The sequence below is a fragment of the Eretmochelys imbricata genome, chromosome 27 (assembly GCF_965152235.1).
Source record: "Eretmochelys imbricata isolate rEreImb1 chromosome 27, rEreImb1.hap1, whole genome shotgun sequence".
Classification (NCBI taxonomy): domain Eukaryota; kingdom Metazoa; phylum Chordata; order Testudines; family Cheloniidae; genus Eretmochelys; species Eretmochelys imbricata.
In genome coordinates, this window is record NC_135598.1 from 2,620,755 (window position 1) to 2,632,340 (window position 11,586).

An 11,586-nucleotide genomic window follows, 5' to 3' on the forward strand; every position below is an offset into this window, starting at 1 on the left:
GTCAGGCCCTGCTTGCCAACAAAGTGGCCAGTGACAAGCATTTTGAAGGTGCACCTGAGGGTACCCCACCCTCTCTTTCTGGACCCATTATCCCAGTTCCTTACTGCATGAGCCTGAATTACCTCAGACCGTTGGGTGCTCAGCACCATAACATCTGGCTACACCTTGCAGTTTTCCTCCTTCCCTCCCTCCCATCGCCCTTCCCCATCCCTCTTCAGGGATCCTTCTCATGAGCAACTTCTCACCCAGGAGGTGGAAACCCTCCTACGGATAGGGGCTGTGGGCAAAGTTCCTCAGGACGAGAGGGGAAAGGGATTCTGTTCCTGATACTTCCTAATCCCAAAGGCCAAGGGGGGTTTCAGGCCCATCCTAGACCTGCAGGAATCAACAAGTATCTCAAGAAGTTGAGGTTCCGCATGATCTCCCGGTCCTCCTCCATCCCGTCTCTGGATCCGGGAGACTGGTTCACTACCCTCGACTTAAAGGACCCTTACTTCCATATCTCCATTTTCCATGGACCCAGGAGGTTCTTACGATTTATAATGGGTCGACATCCTTGCCAGTTTACGGCGCTGCCCTTCAGCCTTTCTTCTGCCCAAAGGGTGATCACGAAATGTATGGCAGTAGTGGCAGCTTATCTAAGGTGCCGGGGCGTTCAGATCTACCGATATCTTGATGACTGGCTTGTCAGAGGCTGGTGTCAAGCACAGGTTCAGCGCAGCCTCAGTCAGGTGTGTGGGCCATCTGTCAGGATCTGGATCTACTTATAAATGAGCAGAAATCAACTCTGACCCCAGTTCAGTGGATAGAGTTTTTCGGGGCAGTGCTCGACTCTACCCAGGCCAGGACCTTCCTACCAGTGTCGTAGTTCAGGGCCATTTAGATAAGCTGCCACTACTGCCATACATTTCGTGAACACCCTTGATTATCATGCACATTGTAGGGAGAGTGGTCACTTTGGATGAGCTATTACCAGCAGGATAGTGAGTTTGTGTGTGTGGTTTTTGGGAGGGGGGAGAGGGGGTGAGAGAACCTGGATTTGTGCAGGAAATGGCCCAACTTGATTATCATGCACATTGTGTAGAGAGTTGTCACTTTGGATGGGCTATCACCAGCAGGAGAGTGAATTTGTGGGGGGGGGTGGAGGGTGAGAAAACCTGGATTTGTGCTGGAAATGGCCCAACTTGATGATCACTTTAGATAAGCTATTACCAGCAGGACAGTGGGGTGGGAGGAGGTATTGTTTCATATTCTCTGTGTGTATATAAAGTCTGCTGCAGTTTCCACGGTATGCATCCGATGAAGTGAGCTGTAGCTCACGAAAGCTCATGCTCAAATAAATTGGTTAGTCTCTAAGGTGCCACAAGTCCTCCTTTTCTTATTCTAGATAAGGCATCTGTCTCCGGAGTGCCTGTCATACCAAGCTTTGGGACACCAGGTCCTTCCAAGGTTCTGATCCACTAAGTCCACCGTAGCTTTTACATTCTTTTTAAAACAAGTGACATACTCCCTTCCACACTGTCCTGACTCTCCTATACTCCCTCTCAAGAGCCTCAAAATACAGCCAGGGGTCCCCTCTCCTGTAAAGTAGATAAAAGGGGGGCAAGCCCCTAGACTTTTGGGGTACACTCAGGAGTGTTGAAAGCTTCCTAAAAGTGGGGGGCCACCAGCTCCTGAACCGTGGCCTCGCCTCCCTGTGTTGCCCCTTCTCCAAGCCCCCACTCCTTCCTCTGAGGCCCCACCCCCTCCTCCCCAACCCCAATTGCTCACCCTTATATCTGGTCAAAAGTGGTAGGGTGCTGGTCTCCCCCTCCCCGGTTCCAGTGCCCCTGCGTGCACTCCTGTACACAAATAACCAATAGGGAAGCCACACATCCTAGTCATTCTCTCTCCGAGTAATGTACATCCTCAGCATAGACTTCAAAGCCCTATTGAATCTTTCTACCAGACCGTTAGTTTTGGGATGATAGGGAGTGGCCTTTATATGTCTCACTTCCCGTAACTTTTTGAAAACTTTACAGACATGAAATTTGCACTGTGGTCTGACAAGATTTTCCTTGGAAAACCTGCTCTGGTGTAAAACTGGAAGAAACCTGGAATGCCCTGGGTTCAGCAAAGGGGAGAGAGAGTGGTGACTCCAGAGCTGCTGCCTGACAGATCATTCTGCACAGCCCAAGACCCGGGGCTGCCCCATCTCCCCATTCTTTCAGCAGCTGCAATTTCACTAGGCTCCTCCTGTCTTTCCTGTTGTCCCTAATCTTCCACGCTGTCTGGCAGCATCTTCCCAACCCCTGTGCTGCCGTCTGAAAGGAAGCAGCTGAAGGGGACAGAGCAAGCAGATGAGGATTATTGCTTTAATAAACCAGGGCTGACCTTTCCAAAGCCAGGAGAAATGGGGGCGGCTTTCGCCACTTCAGATAATCCAATGAGATTTCCCCACCTGAAGTGTGACGTGGGGCCCTGGACATCCCACTGGGAGCAGAAGCAACAAGGATGGCTAGGCCTGTGGGTTCTAAAATTGCTTGAGCTACATGAGTGCACCAAGAAGGTGAGTGCGTGCCCAGATGGGACTCTGAGCTCTGCTATGTGGGGTGAGCTGACTGCACGTGGAGAGACCCTGGCCTGAACACATTGCACTGTCTTTTAAAGAAAATGAGAGGATTGTATGGAGAGGTGGGGGGGGGGGGACAATTTCTCCTGCCTTCCCGCAGCTTTCACCACCAGGAGGATTTGGTACATGGGCCTGGATATCCAAGCACTGAGCAACCAGCAGCTCCCACTGGGACCCTTAGTGGTGGATTTCCAAGGAGCTCAGCACCTGATGTGCTGCGGACACTAGGCCCTTCTGGGAGTCCTGGCCAAGACCAGCACTTTGCCATATATAGCCCCAGGCCAGCCCTGAGCAGGGATACTCAAGCCACCAATGAACCTAGTAACAAATCCCTAGTGCTAACCGAAACTTGAAGCCCCGATCTGCCATGTGAGATCCTTCCCCAGGCCAGAGTCTTTCGTCGGTCAGAACAGGCCTCCCCACCATTTTGCTGAATGGAAATGGGTCTTGACCTTCTGCTTCTCTCCTAAGGGTGAAACAGGTGCCTTTGGGAACTCCTCCTTGCTTTACAAAGCTGCCTGCCCTGCCAGCAAAGTTGGACACGAGTCCGTGTTCTAGGCTGCACTGGACCAGCAGGGAATCTCCTGGAAATCTGGACTTCTAGCACCAGCCTGCACTTGAGAAGCCCAAGTCTTTGCGGTGTCCAGTTATCCTTAGACTGAGCTATGCTCCAAGTCTCTGCAAGATGTAAGTTGGGGACATGTTATAGCTGCAGGAACAGTGATATCGGTAGGTCTCTGCTCACTTACCAGACCCATTTTCTGGCTATGTCAGCACAGCCCCTTGTTCTGCCAGTGGCACTAGCCTCAATGACCTGTTTGCCTGCCTCTCTCACAGCATCTTGGCCTTTTCCCATGCTGCTCCCTATGCAACTCTGCCCAGGCTCGTCTCACTCACCCCCCAGCAGTGGCTCACTCCTTCCCCCATGCCCAAAGGATGCAGAGCAGCAGAGGAAATTGTGATAGATTGAACCCCCTGTCTGGGATGTTACCTGATGTGCTGGGGTCTCACTGAGCCCGCCATTTCCACCAGCCTGGGTTTCCTCACCCTGTTCTGCTGGGCCAGGCCCTCAAGCTTCTCCAGCACACAGACACCGGTAGGAACACACCCAGCTGCAAATGGACAGAGACACTGAGATCAGCTCTGTGTGGGAGGGATCAGCTTGAGGATTGCCCAGCACTCACTTGCACATGTCCTTTGGGGTATAAACCCAAAATAATAATGTCTTGCACTATATAGAAAGATCTGCACAGCGCAAGCTCATAAAAATTCACCCACTCCCTCAATATGGAGAGAGATATGCACAGCTCCCCCCCCACACACACATATGAATTGTACAAACTGGGTTTTGAAATAAACAAGAAATAAGTTTGTTTAACTACAAAAGGTAAATTTTAAGGGATTATAAGGGATAGCAAACAGATAGCAGATTACTGAACAAATAAAACTAAACATGCCAACTAAGCTTAATACACTAAAGAAGCAGGTTACATACAGTAATTTCTCACCCTAAATGTTTAGGCAGGTTGTAGAGTTTCTACAGCTCAGAGTTCCAGTTACGTCTCTTTACAGGCTAGACCACTGGACTCAGCTCTTGCCTTCCTAGCTTAGTTCCTTGGTTTCTTCAGGAGCTTTCAGCAGTCTTCCTTCTTGGGTTGGGAGGCAAATGGAGAGCCCTGAATGCCTTGCTTCCCAGCCATAAATAGAATTTACATAAGGTGGGAAGGCTTGGTTTCCAGTGGACAAGTACCAGCAGTGCCCACAGTGGTATTTTGTACCAGGTGACATCACATGACCTTGCAGTGTTAGGGCAACTATGAGACAAGGTTTATTTGCAAGGTCCACAGGAAGGAACTCCTGGGAAGATCTTCAAAGACTCATTGTCTTTTCCTAAGGGGCTAGTAAGGCTGATTGCTTAATGTCCGGGGGACATTTCCAAAGCATATATCCACAGTTATAATTGTTACATAGACGATATTCCTAACTCTAGATACAGCACTGATACCTGCATACACATTGGATAAACACATTCAGTAAATCAGAACCATTCCAATGATCCCTTACATGACCCCTCTTGCATAAAAAGCATCTTAGTTGTGCCATACTCATAACAATATTTCTATGAAGACTAGGGGGCGCAACGTCACAGAGATGATCAGAAAACCCAGCAGACCTTAACCCACTGAGGTGCACATGCTGTGCAGAGTCCCCCCAGTGCTGTCCCCTCAGCCACCCTCCTACCCTGCTCTGCTCCACTCCACGCGGGCAACATTCGCACCGAGAGTCTGGACTTGCATTCGGAGCCCTTCGGGCTGGGCACTGCTCAGACACAGGGGGAGACAGGCCCTGCCCCAAAGGGCTCACGGTCTGAACAGACAATGGATAGAAGGGGCTACAAGACCAGAGTGGGGCAGGGACTCACCCTCAGGCCCAGAGCAGGTCAGTGGTTACTTAGGTTCTTTTTCCTTCCTCATCACAGCGTATCTAAGTACCTGGAGGAAACTTTGTCTTTCCTCATCCCGTCCCCTCCTTGCTTCCCCCCCAACTTCTTGCATCAATTGTTAGCTGGTGAGCTCTTGGGGGCAATGGGTCATGGGCCTGCTTCTCCTTTTGCTCATACTGGTAGATATTGGGATGACTCCACTGAACTCAAGGGGGCAGGTCAAGAGTAGAGCTGGGTACTGGGGCTGCCTGTGTGCTCTGCAAAGCCCCAACCACACTCTTGGATGCTGTAGAATCAGATCGTGTAGGCCTCAGCCCCCTTATCCCTGTCCATGTCCCCCACTTCTGGAGCCGCGGCCAGGCTCCAGGAGGGTGGGGGGCCAAGGTAAAAAGTTTGGGGACCACTGTTGTAGGCAGTGGAGTTTTGTGTCCTCGTTTATTCCAGAGTCTTGGGGTCAGCTGGTATTAGGGGCCAGATTCTGCTCAGGTGCCAGCCTGCCCTTCACTGAGGACATTCTGTGTTCACACTGGCGTGAGCAGCTCTGAATATTCCTTGTTTTCGGGGAGAAAAGGGTGATGGGGCAAAGCTGTGTCGCCGGCTCATCAGAGCGTGGCCTGGGGGAACTGTGATGCTGGAGTGATGGGAGCGTGTCTCCCGAGGATGGAAATTGAAGCCCTGGGTGATCTGGCCATCTGTTAATAACGTAGATGCCCCATAATTCATCAGCTTCCTTGGGCGCCTCCTGCCTCACCAGCCACAGCACTAGTCAGTGCTGTCTCTAACAGCCCAGGGAGTCCACTGGGAGCCAGGGATGTTCAAACTCCTAACAGCTGCGTTTCTCCCTCCCGGCTTATCTTCAGCAAGGGCAAAGGACTGAGAAATGCCAGCGTGCTAGAAAGTGACCCGATGAAGTGAGCTGTAGCTCACGAAAGCTTATGCTCAAATAAATTGGTTAGTCTCTAATGTACAAGTCCTCCTTTTCTTTTTGCAAATACAGACTAACACGGCTGCTACTCTGAAACCACAGAAGTTTGCAGCAGCCCAGTGAACCCCCACATCCTTTGCCCCCACCTGCAGAGCATGTGCCAAAGATGGCTTCCAGGAGTCCCGGGCTGAATTGACCTAGGGTTTCCATACCCCAGGGCAGCGAAGGAGCGAGGAAGCCTGTAAACATAGCTATTGGTCAAAGGCAGGTGAGAGCTCCAAGGGGCCTGGAACAGGCCTGGATCCCCATGTCCAAATGATGAGCCAAGCCTGGGCAATACACACGGCAGGGTCCTGCGCTGGCCCGTGGCTCCCAGGGATGGGCTAGGGCCCTAGACGGTCACTCCTTCCCAGCGCTGATTTCCATGATTCTCCACCTTGGGGGCCTGTTGTCACCCTTCTTCCTCCTAATTAAACTGGCTAATGATTTCCCCCAGCTCAAAACTTCTCTGTTCGGCTCAGAAACAAACCATGGGCTCACTCACTGAGAGGCCAGTAACAAGAGCCTCCAGGCCTAGCTACGGTGAGGCAGAGGACTCTGCTGGCAGGGCCTGGGGATTAGAACCCGGGTCTAAAGAGCTGGGGGCGGGGGGAACTGATGGTCCCACAGTGCCAGCAGGAAGCTGTGTATAGCCACCCCCAGGAGCACTGTGGAGAGCACACGCCGCAGGAAGGCCCACCCCAGGGAACCAGAATGACAGCATCCTGCAGCCTTCTGATCGGCCAAGCACCCTATTTAACCCCGGGGGTTGGCACAGGAAGTTGTCTGGGCAGCCACACAGACTTTGGCCTGTTGCAACTCCAGATCTCACTTGATCTCTGGTCTCTGATCTCACCCTGACTCTGACCCTGATTCCAGCCTGGTACCTGTGACCTCCAGTCTCTGGCTCTGACCCCAACTCTTGCTCACTGAACCTGGCTCTTGGAATTCCTCCGACTCCTGCTCAGTGCCTGATGTCCCTAACGTGTGGGGTTGCCAATTTCGGTTGGACGTATTCCTGGAGGTTTCACCACATGACATATTTCATTAAAGATTTAGCTTTAGTTCCTGGAGACTGCAGGACGTTCCTGGAGGGTTGGCAAACCCTAGTGACCGCTAGGCCAGACTGCCTCTGCCCTGGTCCCTTACCTCAATCTTGTTCGAACACTTAGTTCCAGCGTATCCTTCTGCACCTCTGATGATCAATGCCCCAGGCCAGGAGGCAGGAGACAGGGGGCTGATGGCCTGGCCCTGCAGCTTGGCAGTGTTCTCCTGCCATGGAGTGTGTGGTGGGTCTCAGGAGCACACTGCATGGCCTGTGCAATAGAATAGCCTTTTGTGTGCAGTAAAAGCAGGTGCTCTCTTCCTTGGAGAATCGCTTTGGGTTCATTGTGTCGGGGCCAACAAGCTGCCTCCTGCATGCTGGGCTGTGTTGGACACATGCCATGAGGGGCCTAGGCTGTGGGCTGGTTTAATACCCTGTTTTCAAAGGCCTGGCTCTGCTGATTTCCCCCCCCCCCCCCCCCGCCCACAAGTTGACTCTCTGGGACAGAAGGGGGAACTTCCTTGCGTGCTCAGGGTGCACTCTGCAGGCAAGTCAGCTCTAGCGTGAGTGGGCACCGCCCTCCTCCCGTGGCTGGCATGCCCGCTTCCACCAGTGCTGAAGTTGGCCATGGGGGTCCCTGAGGATTAGCTTATCGGTATTTGGACTATCGAGCTGAGTGTCGCCTGTAAACAGGACTCCCAGCCACTGGCCATCCAGAGGGGATGGATGCAGCCACTTCCTCGTGACACCCAGCTCTGGGAATTGGTCCTGCTCTGAGCAGGGGGTTGGATTTGAGACCTCCTGAGGTCCCTGCCACCCCTGGTAGCCATGATTCCATGACGAAGCAGCCCAGGGATCCCCTGGAGGGCACGCTGCTAAATGACCAGCTCCGGGCCGGCTCCATTGTCGGTATCGCTTCTTCCAGGGTGATCCGGGCCTGCTGGAGCGGGGCACTTCCCCGGGAGAGACAGGCCCGGCCCCCGGAACTCAGACAAAGGCACGGCCGGTTCCCGGGCACAGATGGCACCGCAGGTGGAGGGAGTTAGAGGCTGGATTCTCAAAGTTGCTCAGCCTGTTGGTGTCACAGTTCAGGGCAACTGCACTTCCGCCTCCATGGTCCAGCACGGCTCCCACACTAGGCTCCCGGCTCCTCAGCCAGCACCTCTCTTGGGCAGAGACCTGCCTCTCTCCCTCCACTGGGGTTTTCCAGCTGAACAGCTGCCTGCCTACACTGTGAGTTTCCCAGCAGGCCAGACGGTCTCAGCTGGCTGCTTTGCCTTTTCCTCAGAGGCTATAAACAGTGTAATTGCCATAGCTGCTTAGAAAGACTGTGTGGTAAATCGAACACAATTCTCTGAGGGTGCCAGTGTAACGCACACACCTCCTGGGGGTGGTGCTCTGTCCCATCTGGGAAAAAGAAAAGGAGGACTTGTGGCACCTTACAGACTCACAAATTTATTTGAGCATAAGCTTTCATGAGCTACAGCTCACTACATCGGATGCATTCAGTGGAAAATACAGTGGGGAGATTTTATATACACAGAGAACATGAAACAATGGGTGTTACCATACACACTGTAACCACAGTGATCACGTAAGGTGAGCTATTACCAGCAGGAGAGAAATAATCAAGGTGGGCCATTTCCAGCAGTTGACAAGAACGTCTGAGGAACAGTTGGGGGGGGGGGGAGAAAGTGGAATAAACATGGGGAAATAGTTTTACTTTGTGTAATGACCCATTCACACCCAGCCTTTATTCAAGCCTAAGTTAATTGTATCCAGTTTGCAAATTAATTCCAATTCAGCAGTCTCTCGTTGGAGTCTGTTTTTGATGGTTGTTTTGTTGAAGAATTGCCACTTTTAGATATGTAATCGAGTGACCAGAGAGAGTGAAGTATTCTCCAACTGGTTTTTGAATGTTATAATTCTTGACGTCTGATTTGTGTCCATTTATTCATTTACGTAGAGACTGTCCGGTTTGCCCAATGTACATGGCAGAGGGGCATTGCTGGCACATGATGGCATATATCACATTGGTGGATGTGCAGGTGAACGAGCCTCTGATAGTGTGGCTGATGTTATTAGGCCCTGTGATGGTGTCCCCTGAATAGATATGTGGACACAGTTGGCAACGGGCTTTGTTGCAAGAATAGTTTCCTAGGTTAGTGGGTCTGTTGTACGGTGTGTTTGCTGGTGAGTATTTGCTTCAGGTTGGGGGGCTGTCTGTAAGCGAGGACTGGCCTGTCTCCCAAGATCTGTGAGAGTGATGGGTCGTCCTTCAGGATAGGTTGTAAATCTTTGATGATGCCTTGGAAAGGTTTTAGTTGGGGGCTGAAGGTGATGGCTAGTGGCGTTCTGTTATTTTCTTTGTTGGGCCTGTCCTGGAGTAGGTGACTTCTGGATACTCTTCTGGCTCTGTCAATCTCTTTCTTCGCTTCAGCAGGTGGGTATTGTAGTTGTAAGAATGCTCTCCTGCTGGTAATAGCTCATCTTAAGTGATCACTCTGGTTACAGTGTGTATGGTAACACCCATTGTTTCATGTTCTGTGTATATAAATCTCCCCACTGTATTTTCCACAGTATGCATCCGATGAAGTGAGCTGTAGCTCACGAAAGCTTATGCTCAAATACATTTGTTAGTCTCTAAGGTGCCACAAGTCCTCCTTTTCTTTTTGCGGATACAGACTAACACGGCTGCTGCTCTGAAACCTGTCCCATCTAGTGGCACCTAGACCACTTAGAGAGAGAGAAAATGAATCTGCTCTACAGCCTGAGCTAACAGCCAGTTGGCTTTGAGCTCATGCGGTAGAGGCTCATGCACTAAGCTCCAGAGGTCCCTGGTTCGATCCTGCCGGCCAATGACCGGGGTGTGTCGGCGTTACAAGAGCATTACAGAGCAAACGTTAAAAAGAGAAAGGAACCTGCACGCAGGCCAGTTGGCTTCCCAGAGATCCCCCAACTCCAGCAAGGGCTCTGGCCGGTGCTCAGCCCCTCAGCCTCCCCCGCCCCTGGGTTTCTGTGGTTACAAGCTCTGTGGTGAGGCGGTTCTGTACCAGCACCCCAGGCACTTTGCACAGATCTTGTCTCCAGCGCAGAGGTGATGAGCAGACCGGGCTGTTTTGAATAGCTGGAGAGGGGAGGTACCTTGTTAAAACCCACTACCCGGGTCTCCACCGGCCGTGCCTCCCCCAGAGACGTTACCTGCAGGCCCACAATATCACACAGGCATTCGCATTTTTAATACAAGGAACTCCAAAGACGTGTAACCTGTGGGCAGGGAACTGCCGCCTCTGTCACAGGTGGGCTGTGAGCTCCTCTGAATGCCTGGCCCAGCTGTGGCTGCTCAGCACTTGAGTGTCTGGTCCCCTGGGACCTGCCCAGCTTCGGAGTCTGGGGAGGGCCACAGCCAGTGTCCTTCCCACAGGCCCTTCTCCCCTCGGGCAAAGAGGACACAGTGACATGCTGGGGCTGTGGCTTCTCTAGCCCACCCTGGCGTTGCCTGGGCTGGGCACGGCGATCCTGGCGGACAGCGTGAGGGCACCCCCGTGCCTCGTAGGAGCCCTTGTGCAGCAATCGGTGAATCACTCACAGGGCAGCAGCTGTTACCAGCCACGCGATCTCTGCAAAGCGCTCTCTCCTGGCCACTCGTTGGCTTCCTGCTCACTCCTGCTTAGCCTAACGCTCTCGGGGTTTGCCGGGAAGAGCCCTGTGTTAATGGGGTGTCTGGGAAGTCAGCCACCATAGGTGCCAGCTCTGTGTGTGCTCCAGCCCCAGAGCACCCCCAGGGAAAATAGTGGGTGCTCAGCACTCACCAGTCACAGCTGATCGGCGGCTCGGAGAGGGGATTGGAGGAGGACAGAGAGCAGTGAATGGCAGGTGGGCAGGGGCATCGCGGAGGGGGCGGAGCGAGGGTGGGAAGAGGCGGAGCAAGGGGGGGACCTTGGGGCAGAGCGGGGTTGCAGCACCTCCAGGGAGAACTAAAAGTCAGTGCTTATGCCAGCCGCTGATTCCTTGGCCTTGGTGAATGAAATCTGATGTCGGCTGGAAGATCTGCCACTCGAGCCCCGGGCCTCTCTGCTCATCTCGCAGCAGTGACAGGAGCAGGAGCAGGACAGGGCAAACCAGCCTCGCGATTCGTGTGCTAATGAGCTAGTCACCCTGCAAGCATGCTGGGGAGAGAGGGGCCACCTGCTTCCTGGCTGCTGATTCCCTGGCAGGAATTAGCCATTGCTGGGGTTGGGGACAGTGTATGGCTGGGGACACTACAGGACTCAGAGAGGATCAAAGACGGGGCCTGTGCCCCTCCAGGGGGCCAGCCCTGCTGCCACCTCTTTGAGAGGGATCAGGTCACAGGAGCTGGGCTGGAGTCTCATCCATCACACAGCTGCCAGATATGCCCAGGGAATGCCAAGGAGGGCTGGTGATGGAGGGGCAGCATGAGGAGCTCAGCAGCAGGGGTGAGACACCCCCTCCAGCCTGGCAGGGGATCCTGCGGCAGGTGCGTAAAGATCTGTGAGGGTCAT